The 26,363-nt window shown below is 41.3% G+C and overlaps 1 non-coding gene and 1 pseudogene across 1 annotated transcript; both read left to right on the plus strand.

Moving 5' to 3' along the window:
- LOC131511793 (small ribosomal subunit protein eS27-like) overlaps positions 1-26,363 on the plus strand; it is a 34,562-nt pseudogene that overhangs the window by 6,865 nt on the left and 1,334 nt on the right.
- LOC131489530 (U6 spliceosomal RNA) lies at positions 1,011-1,115 on the plus strand. Its single transcript, XR_009250636.1, has one exon. It is a non-coding gene; the product is annotated as a U6 spliceosomal RNA (small nuclear RNA).

Below are 26,363 nucleotides of genomic sequence, written 5' to 3' on the forward strand. Positions count from 1 at the left end.
GTTTTATTGGTGGCTTTCCTTGCAGTGCAAAAGTTTTGTGTGTGTGTGTGTGTAGTCCCAATAGTTTATTTTTGCTTTTGTTGCTCTTGCTTCAAGAGACATATCTAGGAAAATGTTGATATGTCTGATGTCAGAGAAATTATTACCTGTGTTTTCTTCTAGGATTTTTATGGTTTTAAGTCCCATGATGAGGTCTTTAATCCATTTTGAGCTTAATTTTGGGTATGTTATTAGAAAGTAGGCCGGTTTAATTCTTTTACTATAGTTGTCCAGTATTTCCAGCACCATTTATTGAAAAGACTGTCATTTCCCCATTGTATATTCTTACCTCCTTTGTCATAGATTAATTGACCATATAATTGTAGATTTATTTCTGGGGTCTCTGTTCCAATAATAAGTATTTTTTGCTATAAAGTATTAATCAGGTGGTAGTAATATTTTTCACCCTCCTGAGTTTTACAGAACTGAAAATTTCAATGTTATCCTCCCTTATTTTCTCTGAGCATACAGTCTGTTTTGAGCTCAGATATGCTGACTACATGAAGAGAATGACATTGGCATTAAATCTGTGTCGAAAGCACAAATCATGGTTATAATTTGAGTATCATGGTTAATTTTTATTTTTTTATTATGAAAAAAAATTTTAATACTTACTTTTGAGAGAGAGAGAGAGACAGAGTGTGAACAGGGTAGGGGCAGAGAGAGAGGGAGTCATAGAATCTGAAGCAGGCTCCAGGCTCTGGGCCTGTCAGCACAGAGCCCCACGTGGGACTTGAACCCATGAACCATGAAATCATGACCTGAACCAAAGTCAGACGCTTAACTGACTGAGCTAGCCAGGTTCCCCCTGTGGCTAATTTTTAGATATTGTTCTTCGCTGTTGATTCAAACAAATGAGGAGGAGTACAAATCAGTATATAAAACTGATTGTACTCACTAAAACAGAATCATGGCTTCATATTTCCATTATAAATAGCCTTTTCACATACATTATCAAGACTGAATTGAGCGTTCACTTCGTCAGTACTTACACTAAAATTAGAACAATACAGACAAGAGTAGCATGGCCCCTCTGCAAGGATAACATGCGAATTTGTGAAGGGCTCCATATTTTCTTTAAATTTTTAAAATTTTTTTATTATTTTTGAGAGATAAAGTGTGAGTGGGGGAGGGGCAGAGGGAGAGGAAGAGAGAGAATCTTAAGCAGGCTGCATCCTGAGTGCAGACTCCAATGTGGGGCTCGATCTCCCAACCATGGGATCATGAGCTAGCTGAAATCAAGAGTTAGACGCTTAACTGACTGAGCCACCAGGTGCCTCCCCGACCCCCAATTTTTTTAAAAGACTGAATAGGAAATCTTCACAAACTATGGTCAGTTATTCCAGTTTCATTTCGACTGCAGTCCTTGGACAAATAGATTTGAACCTGTTTGCTTACCTGTAAAGGTCCTCAAACTTGACTGTGAGTCACAATTTCTGGGAGAGCTCAAAGAAACAAATGTAGCTAGAGGGGCACGCTCACTGAAGGAGGCTGGGGCCAGGGCTTAGGCTTCTGTGTTTTTATCAAGTTTCCCCAGAAATTTGAGAACTATTGTCTTAGTATGCTTCTATGGATTGATTGATCTTCATACATTTTATTTATTCATTTATGTGCATATATATATAAAGAAACATGAACTAGCTAGGAATGGTCATGTAGTGCTGAGACCTCAGAGATGACAGAAGCAGCCCTGCCCTAAAAAGTTCTCAGTTTAGTGGAAGAGACAAACTGTTAATTGCAGTGTGGTGTTCTGTGCTCTGAAACAGATGGGATGCTGAGGCAGCAGGAAGGAAGGGCATCACACTTCTCCTGGAATTGCACATCAGGGAGTATTTCGTTGGTCTGAAGGGTTAGAGGAATCAACTGAGTAAGAGTGAGAGGAGAGCATTTTAGGCACAGAAGAATAAGGAGGCACAAACCACAAGGAATTTGACAAGCTAGAGTATTATTTCCCAAACCGTGGGACACTTCCCTCACTAAGCAGATTTTAGTGATTTAGGTGGTTCATGGTGGATAAGTCATTACATAGTGATAGAAATCTCCTCCCAATTCTTTTCTGCATCTTTTGTAAGAAGAACATCTTTTTTGGCTGGCTCTAGTAAGTAACAGCTTTGTAACATTTGCTAATTTCCTTTTAAAGAAAGTAGCCTTGGGGGCATCTAGATGGCTTAGTCAATTAAGGGGCCACCTCGATTTCTGCTCATGTCATGATCTCGCAGTTCGTGAGTTCAAGCCCCACGTCAGGCTTTCTGCTGTTAGCACAGAGCTTGCTTCAGATCCTCTGTCCCTGTCTTTCTGCCCCTCCCCTGTTTGCACCATCTCTCTCTGTCTCAAAAATAAACATACATTAAAAAAAAAAAAAAAAGAGGAAAGTTGTCTTAATCTCAGAGCTTCAGCTGGCAGCATTATCTAGGTAGAATTAAACTTTTATCTTCGCTATATGCCGGTTGAAGGTAACTTGCTAACTGACTTTTTGGTAGAAATACAAAGTTTCCTTTTTAAAATAATCTATTGGAATAATTAAAATTGATCTATATAAAAAATATTAAATAGCTAGTTCATTTGTTACTTGAGTATGCCAAAAATTGTGAGCAAAGTATATGAATGAATTTTTGAAGTTTAATATGGAGGTCAGTGGCAAGAGGTAAGGCTACAAAGACAAAGCAATTATGAGGGAACCTGGAGGCAATGCTAAGGACCTTGAGTTTTATTATAAAGTGAGTGGAGGTGTCATGAAGATGTTAAACAAGAGAAAGTTAGACTTGGAAAAAGCCACAAAAGATAATGCCAGAGTGAAGTGAAGAGGCTGGTAAGGGGGAGAGAGGTAGAGGGAATTCACAAATAGGTTTCGCTAAAAATAATCCAGAGCTGTTCTTGATGGACTTGTCTATTCATTAAATCAGTGGAGACTTTGAAGAGGGTGAGGTTGATCACTTTAGGAGCTTTCGGCCCCATTTAGCTGATAGCTGCAGCTTGGGTATGAACGAAATGGCTAGTTTAAGAATATAAAGCATGACACTTCCACAGACTATTAGTTACAGAGGTAATATTCCACGCTAAAATTTTTATAAGAAATTTGGAGTATAGCAAAATTACTGCTCTCTGATAATAGGTACCAAAAATATGTACCATTAAAAATCAAAACGAAAGGGGGGGTGCTTTGCTGGCTCAGTCGACCAGTAGAGCATGTGACTTTTGATCTTGGGGTTGAGTCCCATGTTGGATATAGAGATTACTTAAAAATAAAATCTTCAAAAAAATTTACAAAAAATCTTCTTCCATGTAATTTGAGTGAAATATTTCATATTACTGCCCACTCCCCCAACATCTGGGTGCACAACTCTTGTCAAGTCTTGGTTCCCACAGAGATTGGGCCAAGAGTGAATGCCAGGGGCTCTAAACAGTGACCACGCTGGGTCATAGAACCAGATGCCAGACATCTGTCTTCTGTCAACCAGGATCAAAATGAAGTCCTATGCACTAGATGACTTAACATGTAACATATAACCTAAGCAAAGATTGCCCTGTTGCCTATTGAGCAAAATCTCAATTATAAGCCTTTCGTTCTCACCTTCTCAATAGCTGTGAAGATATGGACCCTGGCAAAATGGCCTTGTGCTCTTGGTTGGTTTTTTTCTTGATGCTGGCCTGCCTTATTTTTTCAAGTATCTTTTTACGGGGGGACTCCTGGGTGGCTCAGGAGGTTAAGTATCTGACTCTTGATTTCAGCTCAGGTCATGAGCTCATAGTTGTGAGATCTGCCTCTCTGCCACTCACCTTCATTCTCTCTCTCTCAAAAACCAAACAATAAAAAATAAAAATGTTTTTAGGCTCTCCTTCTTTCCTTTTCCTTAGACTTTCCACAGGACCTTCTCCTTTTCTCTCTTGGAGCCAAAGAGTTCAGCCATTTTCTGAGCCTCCACAGTTGAGTTTCTGCTGACTTTTGAATTTATATCGCAAATCCTGGCTCCTTATTCCCCGTTCTATATTTTCAGATGCCTTTTGAATCCATTTGGTTGTCCTCAAGTGTAATGTAACCCAACTTAAATCTTCCTAGTGAATTAAATCTCTTTAAATAATCCCATTTTTGGCTATCAGTTTCTGAGGCTGATAAAATGACACACTCCAGGCTATTTGGTCTGCTGTTCAACGATTTGGGTCCACAAAAAGATGAACAATGTTAATTGATTGTGCACCCACAGAATAAAGAAGCCATCTTTTGTTGCTTCCAAATTTCTCTTCCTTCCTTGGAAACCCTTTGGGAGTGGAGTTGTTGAAAATAAAAAGATCACTAAATTTCAGATTTTTGAGGATAGGACTATTAAATGGAATACTCATGAGGAATACCAAACAGCTTTAATTGCTTGTGAATATACTAATTAGAACCTTACAAATTCCAAAATATATTGGCTGCTATACCAAAGTTCAATTTTTAAAAATTTGTATTTAGGGCGCCTGGGTAGCTCAGTTGGTTATGTGTCTGACTCTTGATTTCAGTTCAGGTCATGATTTCATGGTGATGAGATCAAGCTCGGAGTCAGGCTCCATGCTGGGCATGGAGACTGCTTAAGATTCTCTCTCTCTCTCGCTCCCTCCTGCCCCTCTCCCCCTCTCTCTCTCCCTCTCCCTCTCCCCCTCTCTCTAACTTGTGCGCACAAAAAATTTTTTTGTATTTACATGCTTTATAATAAAATTACCAAATCAGTTTCACCTTCTGTTTATCTGTCATAAATTAACAGTAGACATTTTTCAGGGAGGTCAGAGTAGAATTTCATGTAGATTTAAGTTTATGGCCTTTCAGTGTGTAGCACCTTAATGGTACATACTTAATGACTGGTGAGCTGATGATAGAATGTCACATAATTTATGTATATTTACATATAGAGCAAACATTACAAAAAGGAAATAAAACACATTTCTTCAAATAAACACTAATTCATAATTTAACCAAGAAAATAAAAGTTGCACTAAAAATACTGCTATAAGTTTAGTGTCTCAGATGCAGAATCATAACCAGCAAGAACTATAACAGTCTCCCTGAGAGTGGAGTTTGAGTAGGGAGAGGTGATGGGCTAAGTCCCCAAATGGGAAAAGCAGCTTTGAGTGAGAAACCAAAGAGGGGTTCCTGGACCCTGGATAGAGAGTCATGGAATTAATGAACTGGGCAGTGTTGATTTTACAAAGTGAAAACGCTTCTGGTTGCTGGTAACGGAGACAGAACTCCATCTGGCTTAAGCCACAAAAGACATCAAGAACTCCAGGGGTTCCTATGATAGCTTCAGGCTTGGCTAGATCTAGGTTTTCAGGGATACCACCAAATACTGCCCCTCTCCTTTAGTTTTACTCTCTGGTAGCCTTGGCACAGGTTATGCCAAAGAGAGACTTCACAGCTCCAGGCTCACAGCCTGGCAAATGTAACTCTTAACAGAAAAGGATCTCTTCTCAGTTCCAGCAAGAGTCCCAGGATTAACTGTGATTGGCCTGACTCAAGTGCCATGTCCACTGCTGGACAAGCCTGGATCATCTACCACCACTGGAGCTAAGCAATGGGATTCTGTCATTGGAAGGTAGACAACAACCTGGGGTAGAACAAAAGCAAGAAAGGGGACACGAGGACAAGAAAAGATTAATAAACTCATTTCAAATTTTGGCTGAGATTCATCCTGGCAAACCAACAGCAAAATGTTTTCATGCCAAAAAGCCTACAATGCCTTTAATTCACAGTTTCTCAAGTTTTAAAAAATTATTCAAAAACAATTATTCCTCTAAAGAGCCTTTCAGACATGTTTTTGCCTAATCACCTGCCCATGAGATTTTAAACACCACAGACACTGTATGCTTATTTACTATATGCATATTTGTGCTTTATATATAAGAAGAGTAAGTATAAAGCTGACTAATGCAGGCTTAAGAACAACAAAATAAAATTTTAAGTTAAAATTTTAGTTAAATTGATAATCAGCGGCGCGTGGCTGGCTCAGTTGGTAGAGCATGTGACTCTTGATCTCAGGGTTGTAAGTTCGAGCCCTACGTTGGGTGAAGAGATTTAAAAATAAAATCTTAAAAAAAGAAAAAGCTATTAGCATTTAACTTTAACTATATTTGCTGAGTAACTTTTAATATAGTTTACTTAGAAACTGTAATGTATCAAATCAATATACATATTAGCAATTTTAGAAGTATATAATAATAGCAATGTAATCAGTTTAAAAAGAAATCATCCAAAATGGTTATTTTTTTTCAGCAAAACAGTAACAATTGAAGAAAATTAAATTTCCTAGGTATTAAGTTTTGCTTGATATGAGAAAATGTCTTTTAACTAGATGCTAGATGCTTACTCAAATATTGTTGACACTTCTTTTCAGCCCTTGGCATAGTGAATGATGATTGACTAACTTTTGTAGGATTAAATAGTAAAATACAAGCCATTAAAAATTTTTTTTAATGTTTATTTATTTTTGAGAGAGAGTGAGACAGCATGAGTGGAGGAAGGGCAGGGAGAGAGCGAGACACAGAATCTGAAGCAGGCTCCTGGCTCTGAGCTGTTAGCAGAGTGCCTGATGTGGGGCTCGAACTCATGAACTGTGAGATCATGACCTGAGCTGAAGTCGGACGCTTAGCCCACTGAGCCACCCAAGCGGCCCAAAATACAAGTCGTTTTTTAAAGCATCCAACATAGACAACATCCTCAAGGCAGCCAATGGCAGCCAACAGTACAGCAGGCCACCACTCACAATATGACTTTGAGATTGAGCAGTTGAGAGAAAGTCTTCAAATCACAGCCCCCTATTCACCATGTAGTACTGATCTGGCATCCATTTGTGTATCTTCCAAGTTAATGCCTGTGTTGCACATGTGATGCCCAATAAAGCTCAACAAGAGAAATTATATACGAAGGAATAAGATTTTCTTGGAACTACTGGGAGGAAAGGGAGGGAGGGAGGGAGGGAGGAAGAGAAAAAGAGAGAGGGAGGGGAGAGGAAGGGAGATGATGTCTGAAGAACTTGCCTTGTGTGGAGCAAAAAGAGTCCCCTCCTTTTCCTAACCCAGGAAACCCCAATAAACCCTTTGAGAATCAAAAAAAAGATTTTTTTTTTTCTTGAGTAGGGTGGAGCTTTGAATGGCCTGAAACCCTTGTAATCCCATACTTTGCACAGTACGTCTCTTGAGGGCACTATCACTCCCACTGGGAGTGGATATGCTAACATGTAGCCTAAAAAGCAACTTTCAGGGCGCCTGGGTGGCTCAGTCGGTTAAGCGTCCGACTTCGGCTCAGGTCATGATCTCACGGTCTGTGAGTTCAAGCCCCTCGTCGGGCTCTGTGCTGACAGCTCAGAGCCTGGAGCCTGCTTCATATTCTGTGTCTCCCTCTCTCTCTGACCCTCCCCTGTTCATGCTCTCTCTCTGTCTCAAAAATAAATAAAACATTTAAAAAAAAATTTTAGAAAAGCAACTTTCTCCCCCTCACGTTGAGGTGAACTCTATCTTCCAGTGAAGTTTACTAATTGGTTCCGATGTTTCCATACCAAACAGACTTAATCTCTTTTATAACAGATCCTCAAGTATTTGATAACTGAAATTTTATTCTTTCTATACTGACTAGTTTCTCTAAGCTTTTCCTTTCTGAGGCTAAACATAACCACAGGTTCCTTGAACTGCCATTCATTTGACTCAGTTCCCCTATTGCACACACATTCTTTAGGGGCAGGCCTTACGTCTTGTCTGGTTGCCCTATTTGGATCCACTCCAATTTGTTGTTAAACTTAGGTGTCTATCTGAACATAGTATCTGAGCCCAAATCGAGGAAGGCGATCTCTTCACCTGTTTTGGATGGTGTTCACCTATTAGCAGAGTCACCAGGGCAGCCTGACTAGCTTGCCAATACCTATTGAGTAATAAACGGAAATCCCTAAGCCTTTCTTCACAGGTCCTGTTGGTAGGTTGAGTTCTTCCTCCATCCAGTTCTAGTTTTCTGAGACTTACGTGTGATTTTCATTCACACCTATTACATGTCCTCTTGGGCTCTTCCACTTATTCCTTCATGTTGAGACATTTGAAGATCCTGATTCTATTATCCAGTTCATTCATCCATCCCATCCATTCATTCATTACTTACACTTGCTTTTCTGAAGATACTTTCATAAAAGTAAGAACAGAAACAAAAGTCCCTATGAGGTAAAAAGAAGGAAAGTTTCCAGTTCCTAGAGTTAATATGAATGCTGAGACTGAGCACATGGAAGTTCACAGCTAAGCTTTGCCCCCAAGAGACTGTGTTCCTCCTTCATGTGTCTCCTGTTGCAGGGAGAGAACGGATGTAAAAGGGTCATCTCAGGAATTCTTGTATAATGGCTTTTTCAAAATAAATCTCCTTGGCACCTGAGATCTAATCACCTACTGGTGTCAGTGTGGGTTGGAAATTGTAGATGTTAGTGGAGTAACAATCTTGTAGAAGTTAAAAACAGCGTCCTTTTGAAGCCCATTATACATAAAGTATTTTATCATTCTGGCCATGTTAACATATGTTAACAATGTGACATCAAACACTGAGTCAATCAACAGTATAATTCGGGGGAAAAAAGACCTTGCTACTGATACTCTCTATAATGAAGGCAAAAGAGTGTTTCTGACTTGAATTATTTGGACGTTTAGCCCAGTTCTCCACTCAGAGAATGGACCTGGCTTATGAGAGTTAATTCATACCATTTGGAGGTTGAAACGGTTATAAAGCTGCTTTGGAATGTCCTAAATTGTGCCTAAGAGACCTGTTTTTGACAGATGTGTTCATGTAGTCCAGTCAATTGGCATATGGAATTTTTATGTACAAGCTATGCAAAAGTTTCAACATGTAACATTTATTAGTGCTTCCCCTGGCACAGAGAGACAGATGGTATACACATTACTTGCAGAAGCAGGCTTTGCAGTGGCTTACAAGCCTGACTTTGCTCAGTTACCTAGGTCACTTAACTGCCACCACCCCCACCTCCCCACCCCCCATCAACACACACATGCATGAGAGGCCAAACCTTCCCTCCTCTGACCCTAGAATTTGCTATAGTAATTCTCTCCCAATTGCTTGACTTAATATTTCTCCTTCCCCTTCCTTGGCCCAGATCCCCACCTCCTCTGTCTTTTCATTCCCTCCAGCTGGTCCATGCTGAGGTAAGGAAGAACACTCCCCCACAGCTGTTCTCAGCCCCCACCCATCCCTAATGTTAGTCTTGGCAGCATCCAGCCCGTTTCCCCCACATTAACCCCAAGCTCCTCCTCCCTTTAAGTCTCAGCTGCAGTAATGAAATGCCCAGTTGCAAGAGCTGCAGATTAATCTTCTGTCCCAGTTCTTCTTTTTTTCTTTCTTCTTTTTTAATGTTTATTTTTGAGAGAAAGAGAGTGGGAGCAGGGAAGTGGCAGAGAGAGAGAGAGGGAGAGATTCCCAAGCAGGCTCCCCACTGCCAGCACAGCCCAATGTGCAGCTGAAACTCACCGACCAGGAGATCATGATCTGAGCTGAATTGAAGAGTTGGACATTCAACCAGCTGAGCCACGCAGGTGCCCATGTATGTGTATTTTTAAAAGGTATATCTATGGAAGTGAAAAACTAAGTCTGAATTCTATTCTTTAGTTGCCCAGAGAAGGAGAGAAATTCAGAAGCTCAGAAGCTACAATGGTCACAGTTGAAAAAGGAAGTGAGTTGGACCGACTGGGGATTTAGCCAGGGAGCCTTTGAAGATAAATTAGCAGGAAACCGTGACAGCTTCAACTCCTTCAACCCTTTTGGGGTCCCCGAAAGGCCCATTTCCCCTCTGCTCCACTTCTTTGGCCTCCATCTAGATCCTCACCCTAATCTTGTTCTAGCATCTTTCCTTTTCTTCCCAACCTCTTGTTTTAGATGCAGAAGTATAAAGCAAGGGGATCCCCCATTTCTTTACAGTGGTGAGGGTGAAGGGTAGAGGAGAGATATAATGAAGTTCTAGACATACCCATTTGCAGGTTGAATAGTGCTATTAGAAACGCCTTAAACAGAAAGATTGGGCTTACTCAGTAGGCCACAGAGTATGCTAGAAAGAGAACTGGCCCAGGAACCTGAAACTTTCCTTCCAGGTTTGGCTCTGTACCCAGCACTTTGGGCAGATCATGTAACTTACGTGCTAGCTCTGCAAAGCATCCATTTATATACCTTTCAAGTAGAAATTATGATATCTGCTCACCTCACAAGACTGTAGGGGATTTTGGACTATATAAACAGGCAAAGAATGCTTTGAAAGACACAAAAATACAGTGTATAATAAAGGTCGTACCTTAAATCAGTGAGAAGAATGTGCACACATGGTCCCTGACTTATGCTGGTTTGAGCTGTGTAACAGACCAGGATACTCACTCTTGCTAGCAGGTGAAACATAATCTGACAGGAGGCTTTAGCATGGGATAGGGAAACTGAAAATGCAGACTTCACTGGATAGTGCTAAGAGGGAATGTAGACTTTTAAGACCCCCAAAACATATCTTTGGAATCTTAGGGTTCCAATGTTACACAATAAGCATGGACCCTTCCTGAGGCCACTTACCAGGCCCAGTGGTGAGGCACTGGCTGGCCACCTCTTGCTATTTTCATTTTCTGCCACTTCTCTCAGAAGATACATCAATGCCTTTTCTTGGACTCTAGCCTTAAAGTACTCCCCAACGAGAAATCATGACTGAATAACCCAAATTCATTGATTTTCTTTTCCTACCTGTGATTTTAAGCCTCTTGAAGGCAAGAATTGCATCAAGCTGATTTTTATATCCCCAGTGCCTAGCCCATTGCCAGGTTAACAGTAGGCACAGGCAATGATTATTGAATAATGGAAAGAACAGCTGCTAGAGAGATGAACAGAAGTATTCCTACAACAGTAGTGGAAAAGTAAAGCTTTGACAAAATATTTCCAAAATTCAGTTGGAGAAATAAATGTGCAATAGTCTAGAAATGTTTTTTTAAATGTTTTTTCTTTTAATTTTTTTAATGTTTATTTTTGAGAGAGGAAGACAGACTGCAAGTGGGGGGAGGGGAGCAGAGAGAGAGGGAGACAGAATCTGAAGCAGGCTCTAGACTCCAAGCTTTCAGCACAGAGTCCAATGCTGGGCTCGAACTCTCAAACTGTGAGATCACGAACTGAGCCAAAGTTGGATGCTTAACTGACTGAGCCACCCAGGCGCCCCTAGAAATGTTTTTTAAATGTTGATAAAGAAGGATTGAAATAGCTCTACCAGATACCACCTAACATAAAATTACGGAAATTAAACCAATGTGGTATGAGCATGAGAATTGAAGGTCTAAAAAGACCAAAAGAAGGTCCAGAAAGAAACATGAGAAAAGTTGATGTATAATAAAGGTGATACCTTAAATCAGTGAGGGAAGTATGTACAGATGGTCCCTGACTTATGATGGTGTGACATAACAATTTTTTCAACATTAGAAGGTGCTAAAGTAATAGCATTCCATGGAAACTGTACTTTGAATTTTGAATAGTGATCTTTTCCTGGCTAATGGTACCCAGTACTGCACTCTCTTGTGCTGCTAGGCAGTAGCAGGGAATTGCAGCTCCCTGTCAGGCACCTGATCTCAAGGGTGCTAACCACCATTCCAGTTTTCACTTTCAGTATGGTATTTAATAAATTACATGAGATACTCAGCACTTTATTATAAAATAAGCCTTGTGTTAGATTACTTGCCCACCTGTAAGCTAATGTAAGTCTTCTGAGCACATTTAAGGTAGGCTAGACTAAGTAAGCTAGGATGTTCCGTAGGTTAGGTGTGTTCAGTGAATTTTTGACTTACGATATTTTCAACTTATGGTGAAATTGTAATTGGGACATAACCTTACTGGAAGTTGAAGATGTCTATCATTCAGTACATGGTATTAGAACAAACTGGCTATTCGTTTGAAGGAGAGTTAAGTCTAGAATCCTTTTCCATACCTGACCAAAAAATTTTCACATGGATTTAATGTAAAAAGTGAGACATACAAATTATATATAATAAGGTATGAGTATATATTTTAAAAATCGTAGCATGGGGAACATCTCTCTAAAAATGACCCTGAACGAAGAAACCATACATGTGACCACATACAACCCCAGTGCTGCAGAAATCAGTCAAAATACAAATTGGGACAAAGTCTTTGCTTATATATGGGAAAAGATGAATGTCCTTAGTAAATAAAGGTCCTCATATATCAATAAGAACCAGTCCCCAAAAGAAATTGGGTGAAGAAGGTGAAAGGGCAGGGCGCCTGGTTGGCTCACGGTTAAGCATCTGACTCTTGATTTCGACTTAGGTCAGGATCTCACAGTTCGTGAGTTTGAGCCAAGAGTCAGGCTCTCCCTCTCTCTGCCCCTCCCCCAATCACATGCACTCTGTCTCTGGCTCTCTGTCTCTCAAAGGAAATAAACTTAGAAAAAAACGAAAGGTCAATTCGCAAAGGAAAAAAAATCAAATATTTTTTGGATATACGTGTTCAACCTCAACAGCGACTAAGGACATGCCAATTAAAATAATGAGATTTTTAGTTTTACTATTTTAATGGTGAAGACTTTAAAAAGAATATGGTGCTCAATACTGGCAGGGCTCTGGGGAAGCAGGCACTCTCGTGTCAAATGGATTGTTCAGGCGCAGGTGGGAATTAGGATGGGGTGTGAGAGAAGGGGGTGGAACAGTCATTGGTGGAGAGCACAGTGCCCGAAGAGGTTGGGTATGTTATTAGTCCTACCTGGCCTAGCTGGAGAGTTGATGAAAGTTCTCTTGGGGTAGGAAGGTGGACAGCAGGAGAACAAGGGGAAAACAGATCCCAGAAGGTTCTAGGAAAGAGTGATTTCTGATGCCATTACAGCTACATTTCCCTTCATAAATTCTTCTTTGCTCATGCCTTTGATTTTTACAGAGCATCCCAACAACTCATTACCCAGCACACATTTATACTGGTTTCTTTTAAAAAATTGTGTTACTTACTTACTTATTTATTTAGAGTGAGCATGGGGGAGGGCCAGAGAGAGAGGGGGAGAGAGAATTCCAAGCAGGCTCCAAACTCTGAGCCTGACACAGGGCTCAATCTCACCGTGAAATCATGACCTGAGCCGAAACCAAAAGTCAGATGCTTAACCCACTGAGCCATGCAGGTACCCCTAAAAGTTGTGTTTATTTTCAACATTTACATCAAGAAGTGTAATGCAGTGATAGAAAGAAGCCAGGACTGACATTTAAGTGTTGTGCAGATAGCACAGGCACCCCTTGTGGGCAGGGCAGGGTAACAGTGAGAGCTTCCAATCTCAGTTTACTAGCTGTGGGGTTTCAGGAACATCATTCAGTCTTTGAATTTCTTTCCTATATGTTTGTATTTCTGTAAGAGTAATACCACTTAACTTTACAATGTTATTGGAAGGAAAATTATGTATGTAAAATCCTGAGAGTATGTGCTCAATGAAAGTAGGTTCTCTTCTTTGCTAAGAACAGCAGCAAAGGGGTCAGTTAGTTACAGGTGTCACTACTCGTTTCATACGTGGTCTTTTTTCCATCCCAAACAAGCTCTGAGGCCTCATACTGCCTGAGGGTCTTGCTTACCCTTGATAAAGGGTTTTGGGCAAAAATAAATTAATTAATTTAAAAAATGAGCTGCTTCCTATTTTGTTGTTCTCCAGGCTGAGAAGAAGGCTGTGGCTCCTGGTACAACATTGATGGGTTCAGTCCAGCAGGGCTGCCCTCCATCTTCCTGGCTGCACAGGCTCATGTGCTATGGCTTGCATAACAACTGGAGATTATATGACCCCATCTGGTGAGGGAATGGAGAGCAGAAGGCAGGCAAACAGGAGCCCCGAAGAGCCTTCTAAGTTACTTTAATCAAATTGGAAGGGCAGTCATCTACTAAATGCAAATGACTATTCGAATTTGGGGATTACCTGTGACTGTCATAGTAAGAACACAAAACCACATGTTAAGGCTCTTCTAATGTTGAAAAAATTGTTATGTCACACCCCCATAAGTCAGGGACCATGTGTACATACTTCCCTCATTGATTTAAGCTATCACCTTTATTATACACTAATTTTTTTCCAGTTTCTTTCTGAACCTTCTGGACCAAAAGGTCAGGGATGGAAGCCCACAGTCAGCAGGGGCATGGTGGAGGTTCGATGGTTCCATCTCACACTGAGACACATGGCATTGAGTCAGGTGGCTCCTGGCATGGCTGTTGCTATGTCGCTCTTGTCTTTTGAGAGGTACTGTGGTGGGTTTAAAAAAAGAAAAAGAAAAAAAAGATTGAGTGGTACCTGGGTGGCTCAGTCAGTTGTACGTCCAACTCTTGATTTCTGCTCAGGTCACGATCCCAGGGTCGTGTGATCGAGTCCCGTGTCGGGCTCCATGCTGAGCATGGAGCCTGCTTGAGATTCTCTCTCTCCCCTTCTGCCCCTCTCCCCCACTTATGCACTTGTGAGTTCTCGGTCTTAAAAAAAATAATCGACATCAGAAATGGAAAATCAAGATCTTAATCACCCCACTGCTGTCTTCCTGGTCAGAGGTGCCCAAACCTTAACCTGCCTCAAAATCACCTGGTAGGCTTGTTGGAGGCACAGGTTCAAGAGCCCCGCCCTCAGAATTTCTGGGGTAGGGACCTGAGAATGTGCATTTCTTTTTTTTTTTTTTTTTTTCTTTTTTTTTCTCTTTTCGAGAATGTGCATTTCTAACAGACTCCCAAGTGATGCTGTTGCTGCAGGTACAGGTGTTGCTGCCCTAGGTAATTTTTAGAGAGGGTGTGACCTTGATGCTAGGGGATCCACCCTGGAGGTGAATTTGTTCCCCTTCTCCTCTCCTCCCTCCTGCCACTCTGACCAGTCTTCTCTAGTTTCAAAAAAATAAAAATCATTATCTCAGTTTCTTCTGTTTAAGACCAGGGATTTATCAACTGCAACAGAAATGACAATTTCTAATAGGGGTACATTGATATCCAGAATTCAATCCCCGACATTGCTTAAACTTTAGGAAAATCTGGAAAACGGGACAGGAAGGAAGGAAGGGCTAAAGGAATGAAGGCAACCCGCCCAGGCCTCACACCCAGATATTCTGACTTAATTGGTTCAGGGTAAGGTCCTGGCAGGAATATGTTTTACGAGCTCCCCATGCGACTCTAATTTGCAACCAGGTCTGAGACCTGCTGGTCTACATCAGTGGTTGTCAAATTTGCCTGCACCCTGGGAGCATTTGGGAAGTTTAAAAAAAAATACTGATACTTCTGTCCCATTTTCAAAGATTCTGATTTGGAATGGGCTGCAGCTTGGGCAGACAGAGTTTTTAAATCTTCTCAGGTGATCCTACTATGTCTAATATGCAGGTAAATCTATTCTGGATTTAACAAGTCAGATTGATGGCTTGGTCCTCCTCTGCAGACATTTTCTACCACACAGATTGTCAAAATGTATTCCCTCAGCCAGCATGAGCACCACCTGAGAACTTTTTAGAAATGCAGCTTTTAGGCCACACCTCAGATGCCCTGAATCAGTAATTGAGTTGTAACAAGCAGCAATCTGTGTTGTAACAAGCCCCCTGGGACTTGGATGGACCTGAACTCAGAGAAACACTGCTGTGTTATCCTGGCTGTTATCTGAGGGTTCTGTTTGCCATCTTCCCAGAGACCATCCAGCCTAAGAAGCAAGGACTTCAGTCCTCTGAATGTTGGGCAATACCAAATCCCCAGTTTCTAGATGAGCAATGCCAAAATTCTTGGTGTGACTGAGTTTTTATATAATCTGTGAAGTTTTTGTTGGCTGGAAATTGATGGCATCAAGTTGGGAGTGTCACTAACAGGCTGCAGCTGCAATCTTGGTCAAAATTCTAAGCAAAGAAGAGCTAGCAGGAGGCAGGCAACGTAAAGCAAACATTGATCCCTGTTGTCTGGGATGTGAAATAAGATCATGAAATATGAGGGGAGAGGATGGAACTCAAGGGTCTGTGCTAGGAGAAACCAGGAGAGCGCTGGTTTGGGAGTCTTTCCTTAAATGCTAGTGCCCTTAAACGTCTTTATAGGGACTTGCTTCTTGCCAAGGAAAAGAGCCTGTGTGTACTGTGTTAAATACTGAAAGAATTGATCATGTCAGAGCCAGGCAGAGTAGCACACACACAGCAGCCTAACTGAACACAGTAACATCAAGGAGTTTGTACAAAGGAGACTTGACCTGCTTGACAAAGGACTTCTTTGTGTACTCCCATAAAACCAGTTTATTCTGATTCAATTCAGCCCCGGGTTAGATGCTGGGAATTCTAAGATGGAAATGACATCGAACCTGGCTTCAAGTGGATCATACTTTCACAGGGGAGAAAGGCAAGCAAGTATATTTCTACACTGTGCTGATTGCTGTTTGTATACTCGGTGCAGCGGAAATGCAGAGAAGGATTAACACTGGATGAGGGTTGGCTTCATGGTCAGAAAAGCCTTCATGGAAGCAGACACTGGAGCTGGATTTTGGAGGGGAAATAGATTGTTTGGCTGTCAAGGTGGGTGGAGGGTTTCAACCTAGGCAGGGTCTGAGGTGGGGGCTGGGGGGAAGCAACCTACTGAGTATTGTTAGGGGGTAAATCATGAGATGGGGAGTGGCAGAGGATGTGACAGTGGCTTGAGCAGAGGTGACAGCTTTTTAGGCTAAGCTTAAGGAAGTTGAATCTGATCACACGGATCTGTGGTTGGCAGACCTAGCTGATGACCAGAATTACCTGGGGAACTTGGACTAATTCAGTGAGTCTGAGTGGGCCCTGTGATGTGTGCTGCCCAGGTGGGCAGGGAGGGAGAGGCTGACCAGGAGAAAAGAGGCTAGGAAGAGCGAAGTGGCAAGAGTGGGTAGTTCTGGAAAAGCAATTTGGAGACTAGCCCAGTGGATTGTGGAGTAACTGGGTGTCTTCCCCACTTTCAAAAGGAATGTTTAGATTTTCGAGACTGGTTTTTGTGCAATCTTTATTCAATACTTGTTGCAGAACATTTGCTGATGTGCATTGGGCCAGTAAGTGTTATCACCGCCAGTCTGGGTTTGGCAGAAGCCCCACCTGATTTTTTGCACTGTAAGTCAATTCACGTAGTAACAATAGTGGCAACAAATGAGGCATGATAAGATTTACAGTTATAGTAGGCACTTATTAATATGTGTTTCCTAAAACTTGATAAAAATACATGTTTAAATTTACTTTAAAATTACTGGAAAATAAAATGGATAGGCATGAATTCCTCTGAGTGAAGACAAGATTGGTCAAGGGTGAACTATAGGCACTAATACTGAGTGTCTACTACAAATAAGCACATCAGTAAAGGAGCTTAAAGTGGAGCAAATCCTTGAGCCAGAAATAATAATTTGCCGGAAATTCTGTTGGGAAGCACTAGTTTTTGAAGCACATGCCTTCATTGCCTTGGAAAAGTCAAGCCACAGATTTTCCAGGTGTCTTGTTTGGAACCAAACACTTGGCATTTGAGCTCTCTGACTGCCATAAAAATATGAAACACATGAAAATAGCTCTCCCCCAAATCATTGTTTTATTATGTTGTGAGCTGACTTACATGAAACGAATAACATAAACTCTCATAGATTCTCATCATTAAGCATTATGTATCATGATGTGTTAGACTGTATTTTCCAAAGATGGTAGTAATAATATCTCCCACACACACTTTTTATGGGGTGACTTTGGCACTCTGCCCATTGAGAGTTGGGGTCTATATTCCTCTTACAAATTAAATTGTGTTTCCCTCAAAATTCCTATGTTGAGGTCCTAATCCTCAGCACCTCAGAATGTGGTCTTATTTGGAGATGGAGGTCATCAAGTTAAAGTCATTAGGGTGGGTCCTAATCCAGTATGACTAGTGTCATAAAAAGGAGAAAATTTGGGCACACGGGCACACAAAGAGGGACAGCGATGTGAAGAGACACAGAGAGAAGATGCCCATGTACAGGCCAAGGAGGGAGGCCTAGAAGAGATCTTTCTCTCACAACCTGGAGAGGGAACCAACCCTGCTGATACCTTGTGGACATCTAGTTTCCAGAACTGTGAGACAATACATTTCTGTTGTTCGAGTTCCAGTCTGTGACGCTTTCTTATGGAAGCCCTAACAAAGCAATACAGTTCTCCTTGAATCTGGGGGACTTGTGACTACTTATATAGCTTCCTAGGCTAGATTACAGAAGGCAATAAAGCCTCCATTGGTTCTCTTGGAGACTGGTCAGCTCTGAGGATGTTCAGGCCACTTGGAAAGGTCATATGGTGGTGTTCTAACTGCCAATCCCAGCTGACAGCTAGCATCAGCTGCTAGAAATGTTAAATAAACGTGCTTCCAAATGATTCCTGTCCCCAGCCCTGGGTCACCCCAGCTTTCAAATTTTCCAACTGAGTCCCTGGATATTGTAGTAGAGACCTATGAACCCCTGTATGAATTTCTGACTTGCACATGTCATGAGTATAATAAAAGGTTGTTTCAAGCTAATGAATTTTGTGGTAATTTGCTACATAGTAGTTGGCAACATGTCTTTAAAATTATCTTTTTTCACAAAATGTTTGTACCTTATGTGGCTGGTATTTTATTGAAACCATTAGGTACCTTAGATTCTGCATGATGGTCACCACTTCTCTTGACCCTTCATGACATTAGGCTCAGATATTAGGAGCAGTAGGTGGCCCTGCCATAAGTCAATTTAATAGACCACGAATGGGTGAGTTTCAGACGAACTGAACAGGACAGACAACAGTGGCTCAGGGGTGAGGGTAGGAATTTTGGAACAACTTCTGAGGTGAGTAAGAGTTTACTAGCAAGGTTAATGCGGTTTTCCTGGAGCAGAGAAGGAATCTTTGAATCCCAAAAGGCAACACTTTCCTCATCTGGGGCACAGAATCCAGGAAAAAATAAAGCAAAAGTGCCAACCTGTTGTGGGGGGCAGGAAGTATTGGCTGTTGCAGAAAAAGGAATTGGGAAGCAGACTGAGGCAGCTTGTGAAATCTCAACCAAACTAGGCAGCACTGGTAACCCACAATTTACATGTCTGAATACCTCATAATCAGGGTCAGAAAGGGAGGCATGGACCAACCCGCACTGAGGAGCTGTGTTTATTCAGGCTCAAGGTATCAAACGTAAGGAAAATGCAGTTTGTAAATCTGCCCAATTATTTCCTAGCTTGCTCTTCTTCTCAGTTTTGTGCTTTGCTTTTCATTGTTTTTTTTTAATGTTTATTTATTTATTTTGAGAGAGAGTGCACACATGCATGCTTGTGAGTGGGGGAGGGGTAAAGAGAGGGGGCAAGAGAGAAGCCAAAGCAGGCTCCAGCTGTCAGCACAGAGCACAAAATGGGGCTCGAACTCATGAACCATGAGATCATGGCTTAAACCGAAATCAAGTCAGACACTTAACCAACTGGGCCACCCAGGCACCCCAACCTTTCATTATTTTTTGATAAAATTCATTTTGAGCAATTCTAAATTTTGTTAGGGACTGGGGGAATTAAAAAAAAAAACAGCTTTATTGAGGAATAGTGGACATCCAATATAATCACATATTTAAAATGTACAGTTTGATATATAACCATTACCATAATCAAGATAGTGAACGTATACGTTATTCCCAAAAGTTTCGTGGTCCTGTTAAGTCCCTGCCTGTGTCCTTTCAAGTCCTGCTAAGGGCTGGGGGAGTTTTATTCCCCACACTTCAGCCTTGCTTGGGAAGAATATTGTCCCTAGTGGTAATGGCCACCATGCTTGCTGAAGAAGTCTTCCAGATAACAAGAAAGAGGTTCTGTTTAATGGTGTGTGAGTGGGTGCGTGTGGGTGGGTGTGGGTGTGTTACAAGCCCTTTTTTGACTTCCCTGGAAAGACCTCATGAGGTTGTGGTTCTGTTACCTGAAAACTTCCTGAGTATAGTTTTTCTTTCAAGCACGTGCTTGTCCACACTGATAGGCATTGTGCAGGAGACACAAGGGATGAATTCCCACCTCATACCTGTTAGGATGACTACTATTAAAATAACAAGTGTTGGTGAGCATGTGGAGAAATTGGAACCCTTGTGCACTGTTGGTGAGATTATAAAATGGTATAGCCATTATGGAACACAGTATGGCAGTTCCTTAAAAAACCAAAATCAGAATTACCATTTAATCTAGCAATTCGACCTCAGAGTATATTCCCAAAAGAATTCAGAGACTCAAAGATATATCTGTATACCTACATTCATGGCAGCATTATTCACAGTAGCCAAAGTGTGGAAGCACCCCCAAGTGTCCATCCACAGATGAGTTGATAAACAAAATGTGGTACATACACGCGATGGAATATTGCTCAGCCTGAAAAAGGAAAGACATTCTGATATATCCTACAACATGGGTGAATCTTGAGGATAGGCTAAGTGAAAAAAGCTAGACACAAAAGGACAAATATTGTATAATTCTACTTATATGAGGTACCTGGGGTAATAAAATATACAGAGGGAGTAGAACAAGTGGTTACCAGGGGCTGGGGGAGGGAGGAATGGGAAGTACTGTTAAAGGGATGCAGAGTCTCAGTTTTGCAAGACAAAAAGAGTTCTGTGGGTGGATGGTGATAACCTTGACGCAACAATGTGAATGTTCTGCATGCCCCCGAACTGTACTCTTGAAATTGGTTAGGATGGTAAATTTTATGTTTATGTGTGTTTCACTGTAATTTTTTATTTAAAAAACGAGAGAAAAATGAACATTTTGTGTAGAATTTTTGGCCTGATCAGAAGGTTATGGTGAATTTGCTTTGTATTTTTGTCCTTTTCCTACTTTAAAACTAATACGTGCAACAGGGGACTTCAGCCATAATGGTAATGTTTTCTTTTCTAAATCAAGCAGTGGATACTTGGGTGTTTTGTATTTTCAAAAAATATACATTTTGGGGGCACCTGGGTGGCTCAGTCGGTTAAGAATCTGACTCTGTTTAAAAACATTTTTTTTAATGTTTATTTATTTTTGAAGGAGACAGAGACAGTTGTGGGGGGGGTGAGGAGCAGAGAGAGAGGGAGACAGAATCTGAAGCAGGCTGCAGGCTCCGAGCTGTCAGCACAGAGCTTGATGCAGGACTCGAACTCACAAACCATGAGATCATGACCCAAGCTGATGTCGGTCATGAGATCATGACCCATGCTCAACCAACTGAGCCACCCAGGTGCCCCAAGAATCTGACTCTTAATTTCAACTCAGGGCATGATTTCATGGTTCATGAGATGAAGCCCTGAGTCGGAGTCTGTGCTGACAGCTGGAGCCTGCTTGGGATTCTCTCTCTCCCTCTCTCTGCTCCTCTCCTTCCACCTGCCAAAATAAATCACTAATACGTTTAAAAAATATATACCTTTTTCATTTACCTAAAATACTTCATAATAAAAACTTTAGAAAGTGAAAATATCCATTCAACAATATTTTGGGGGTGCTTTCTCTGTGCCTGGCTCTGCTTTATCATTGGGATATAGCTGTAAACAAAGATGATACAATTCCTGCCTCCACAGAGCTCACATTCCTGTGGGGGGATTGTTTGGATAAAGCACCTTGAATATAAATGATTATTTCTTTAGAATGGATCCTTAGAAGTGGAATCACGGAGCAAATAACAGTATAGACACTCCGAGGCTGGTTCTACATCCTGCCAATTGCCCTTCAGTCCCATCAGCAAACCTTGGGAGTGCCTGTTTCCTCATTCCTTGCCAGCCTTACGTAACTTTTTTGCCCATTTGATGGAAAAATAATATCTGCCTAATTTGAATTTCTTTAATTACTAGCCGTTAAATTATAAACAAGATGAAACAGTTTTCAAATGTTTATTGCCTATTTTTCTTTTAAGTTTATTTTTGAGAGAGAGAGAGAGAGAGAGAGAATCCCAAGCTGGCTACCCACTGTCAGCACAGAGCCCAACTGGGGGCTTGATCTCAGGAACTGGTGAGATAATGACCTGAGCTGAAATCAAGAGTCAGATGCTTAATTGACTGAGCCACCCAGGCGTCCTCCTCCTCTACCTACTTCTAAATAACCCCCAGTTTAATTTACCTATAATTTACTTTGGTATATGGGCAAAATACCTAATTTTTTTTTTTTTTTTTTTTTTTTTTTTTGCGCTCAAGAGAAGTTAATCAGGCTATCCTATACCATTTACTGAATAACTCCTTCCTTTCCTCTCTAACCTGTGGTACCACATGTGCGTCATATACTAAGACTGTGTTCACAGTTTAGGGCTTGTTTGTGGACATAACAGTTTGCACCGTTGCTTTACTCTGATGTGAGATCCCCATTATTTTGATTATTGCAGCTACTTAGTAATATCTGTTAAGACAAGCTTCATTGCCACTCTTGTTTGCCAAAACTTCCTTGACCATTCTCACTCATTTATTCTTTGGTATAGTCTGAATGAAGTTTTAAAAAGCCATGATAATTTTTATTAACATTGCATTAAACTCATAAATGTATCCAAGAAAAATTAACTTCCTTACAATAGTCATTATCCCCATCTAGCTAATTACAATTTTTTACAGCAGAGCCATTGATTTATCTATATTTGTTTCATATCAGCAAAGCCTTGCGAAACACAGCATGGCCGGAAATGTGTTAAACACTGTATATGGATACAAAAATGGCTACTACATATCTTCTAAAAGAGGTCACCTATATCTCACCCAAGTCAGAACACTATGGATGCAACGGAACATGCAGAAGAGGGGCACCTGGGTGGCTTAGTCAGTTATGCATCTGACTTTTGATTTCGGCTCAGGTCATGATCTCACGGTGCATGGGTTCGAGCCCTGCATCAGGCTCTACACTGACAGTGTGGAGCCTGCTTGGCATTGTCTCTCCCTCTCTTTCTGCTTGGGATTCTCTCTTTTTCCTTCTCTCTCTGCCCCTCCTTGCTCACTTGTGCATGTATGCTCGCGTGCTCTCAAAAATAAACATTTATTTTATTTTTTGTAAGTTTATTTATTTTGAGAGAGAGAGAGAGAGAGCAAGAGAGAGAGAGCAAGAGGGGCAGAGAGAGGAGAGAGACAGTATCCCAAGCAGGCTCCACGCTGTCAGTGCAGAGCCCGATATGGGGCTTGAACCCATGAACTGTGAGATCATGACCTGAGCCAAAATTAAGAGTCAGATGCTTAACCAACTGAGCCACCCAAGTGCCCCTACATAAATAAAAATTAAAAAAAAAAAAAGATTCAGAAGAGATGAATTTAAAAGGTACAATTTGGCACATTTTGACATGTATACGTCAGTGAAATTATCACCACAGTCAAGACAGTGAACATATTCATTACTCCCAGATTTTCCTTGTGTCCCTGTGTAATCCCTGCTTCCATTCCCCCCACCATCTCTAGGCAGCCGCTGATATGCTTTATGTCACTCTAGATTTGTTTGCATTTTTTTTTAGAGTTTCGTATACATGGAGTCATACAGAATGTAATTCATTTTTGTCTGGCTGCCTTTGTTTGTCGTAATGATTTGGAAATGCATCCATGTTGTTGCATGTATCGTTAGTTCATTCCTTTTTATTGATGAGTAGTATTCCACTGTATAGATGTGCCACAGTTTGTTTTTTCATTTACCTGGCGATGGGCATTCGGTTTTGGGCTATTGCTGATAAAGCTGCTGGGAACATTCATATACAAGTCTTTAAATAGCTGTATACTTTTGTTTCTCTTGGGTACATAGCTAGAAGTGGAATCATTGGGTCATGTAGCAGGTGTACCTTTGACTTAAAAAAATTACTTATTTAAATTCAAGTTAGTTAACATACTGTGTTGTACTGGTTTCAGGGGTAGAACCCAGTGATTCGTCACTTACATATAACACCTGGTGTGCATCCCAACAAGTGCCCTTCTTAATGCCCATCCCCCATTTAGCCCCCTCCCCCCACTCACCTCCTCTCGAGCAGCCCTCAGTTTGTTCTCTGTATTTAAGAGTCTCTTACGGTTTGCCTCTCTCTCTGTTTTTATCTTATTTTGTTTTTCCTTCCCTTCCCCTGTGTTCATCTGTTGTGTTTCTTAAATTCCACAAATGAGTGAAATCATAGGATATTTGTCTTTCTCTGACTGGCTTATTTCACTTAGCATAATACCCTATAGTTCCATCCACGTTGTTGCAAATGGCAAGATGTCGTTCTTTTTGATTGCCAAGTAATATTCCATTTAAAGATCCTGCCAAATTGTTTTTCAAAGTAGTTGTACCATTATACTTTCTCACCAGATATTCTAAAGAAATTCAGTACATATCCTGTCAACAAACAGTGCTGGGACAATTGGAGATACGTGCGTAAACAAAACAAAATAGAAATAAGCCTCTAATCGCATGCCACATACAACCAGTTACGCCACATGGATCACTGACCTAAATGTAAAGCCTAAAACTATAAAAGTGCGAGGAGAAACTACTTTAAAATATTGAAATTGAGTCCAGTTCCACTGAGAATGTGGCATTTGAGCCAGGCCTTGTGGCAGGTAAAACTGAAAGGACTTGGTAGCAAAGCGGACATTAAGAAGTGACGAAGGAGGGGCGCCTGGGTGGCTCATTTGGTGGTTAAGCATCGGACTTTGGCTCAGGTCATGATCTCATGGTTCATGAGTTTGAGCCCCCATATCTGTGCTGACAGCTCAGAGCCTGGAGCCTGCTTTGGATTCTGTGTGTCCCTCTCTCTCTCTGTCCCTCCTCCACTCACGTGCGTGCTCTCTCTCTCTCTCAAAAATAAATAAATGTTAAAAAAAAAAAAAGTGAGGAAGGAGTCCATGGTAACTGGATGTCTTGACCCGTTCTTGCTGGCAGAATGGCAAGATGCTTAACAAAGAAGTGATTGGGCATACATAGAAGTAGGGAGTTCCAGAGTCAGAAAAGAACATTTGAGTTCCCAGCCCACAGTTCAGGTAGACATGTCCAGCAGACAGCTAGAAGCAAGACCCGGCAGAACATGAGAAGACTAGGAAGGGGATAGGAATTTTCAAATGACTTGATGATAGCAACAGATAATGCTATGAGGGTAGATGGTCTCACCAAGGCATAGAATATCGAATGGGGTAGAGTTGTAGACACAGTCTTGGAGAACGCCAACATTTAGGTGATGACAGAAGGTAAAAGAATTAAAAAAAAAAAAAAAAGCTAAGATGGAGCGATATAAAAAATGCCGCAAAAGGACCAAATGGGTGATTATCCTTAACAACCTGCATACAGGTTGTAATCAATATGTCAGGAAGTCATGTAGGCTCCATCTTCAGAATACATCCAGAATCGAGATACTTCTCACCACCTCTCTGCTGCTACCCACCTAGTTTATGCTATGCTGCCATTGGGTCTCACCCGCATTGCTGCAGTGGCTTCCTAACGTGTCTTTCTGTTTCTTCCCTTGCTTGATACAGGATTTTCTTTTTCTTTTTCTTTTTCTCTCTTTCTTTCTTTCTTTTTACTCTTTTTTTTTTTTTTTTTTTTGAGAGAGAGAGAGAGAGAGCCAGGGGAAGAGAGGACCAGAGGAAAAGAGGGAGAGGGAGAGAGGGAGGGAATCCCAAGCATGCTCCATGCTCAGTGTGAAGCCAGAAGCGGGGCTTGATCCCACAACCCCTGAGATCATGACCTGAGCCAAAATCAAGGGTTGGACACTCAGCCGATGGAGTCACCCAGGCACCCTGATACGGGGTATTCTTTTTTTTTTTTTTTTAATGTTTATTTATTCTTGGGAGAGAGAGAGTAGGGGAGGGGCAGAGAGAGAGGGGGGCACACAGAATCCGAAGCAGGCTCCAGGCTCGGAGCTGTCAGCAAAGAGCCTGATATGGGACTAGAACTCACAAACCGCGAGATCATGACCTGAGCTAAAGTCAGCACAGAGCCTGATGCGGTACGCTTAACTGACAGAGCCACCCAGGTACCCCCTGATACAGGATATTCTTAACAGAGCAACCGGATGAATCCTTTACAGGATTTAAGGATGAATTCTAGCAGGTGACTGCTCTGTCAACAGCACCTTGTTTCATTTAGAGTAAAAACCCAAGTCTTTATAATGCCTACCTACATGATCTCCTCCTCCCATCCCATACCCCTTTGACCTCATTTCCTATTCTATGATTTTGGTCCACTACCAACCCTTTGCTCACTCCACTATATTGCTCTGGCCTACTTGCTACTCCTTAAATATGACCAGGTATGTTCCTGCCTCAGGGCCTTTGCCCTAATCGTTCCTTCTGCTTGGAATTCTCCTCCCCTAAATACCCAACTGTATCATTATTCCAGCCTTTGTTCACTGTTTTCCCCACAACATCTATTAACTTCTAGCATACTAGAGAAGTCATTCATTAATTCATGTATTCATTT

Source organism: Neofelis nebulosa, chromosome 1, assembly GCF_028018385.1.
Source record: "Neofelis nebulosa isolate mNeoNeb1 chromosome 1, mNeoNeb1.pri, whole genome shotgun sequence".
NCBI lineage: Eukaryota > Metazoa > Chordata > Mammalia > Carnivora > Felidae > Neofelis > Neofelis nebulosa.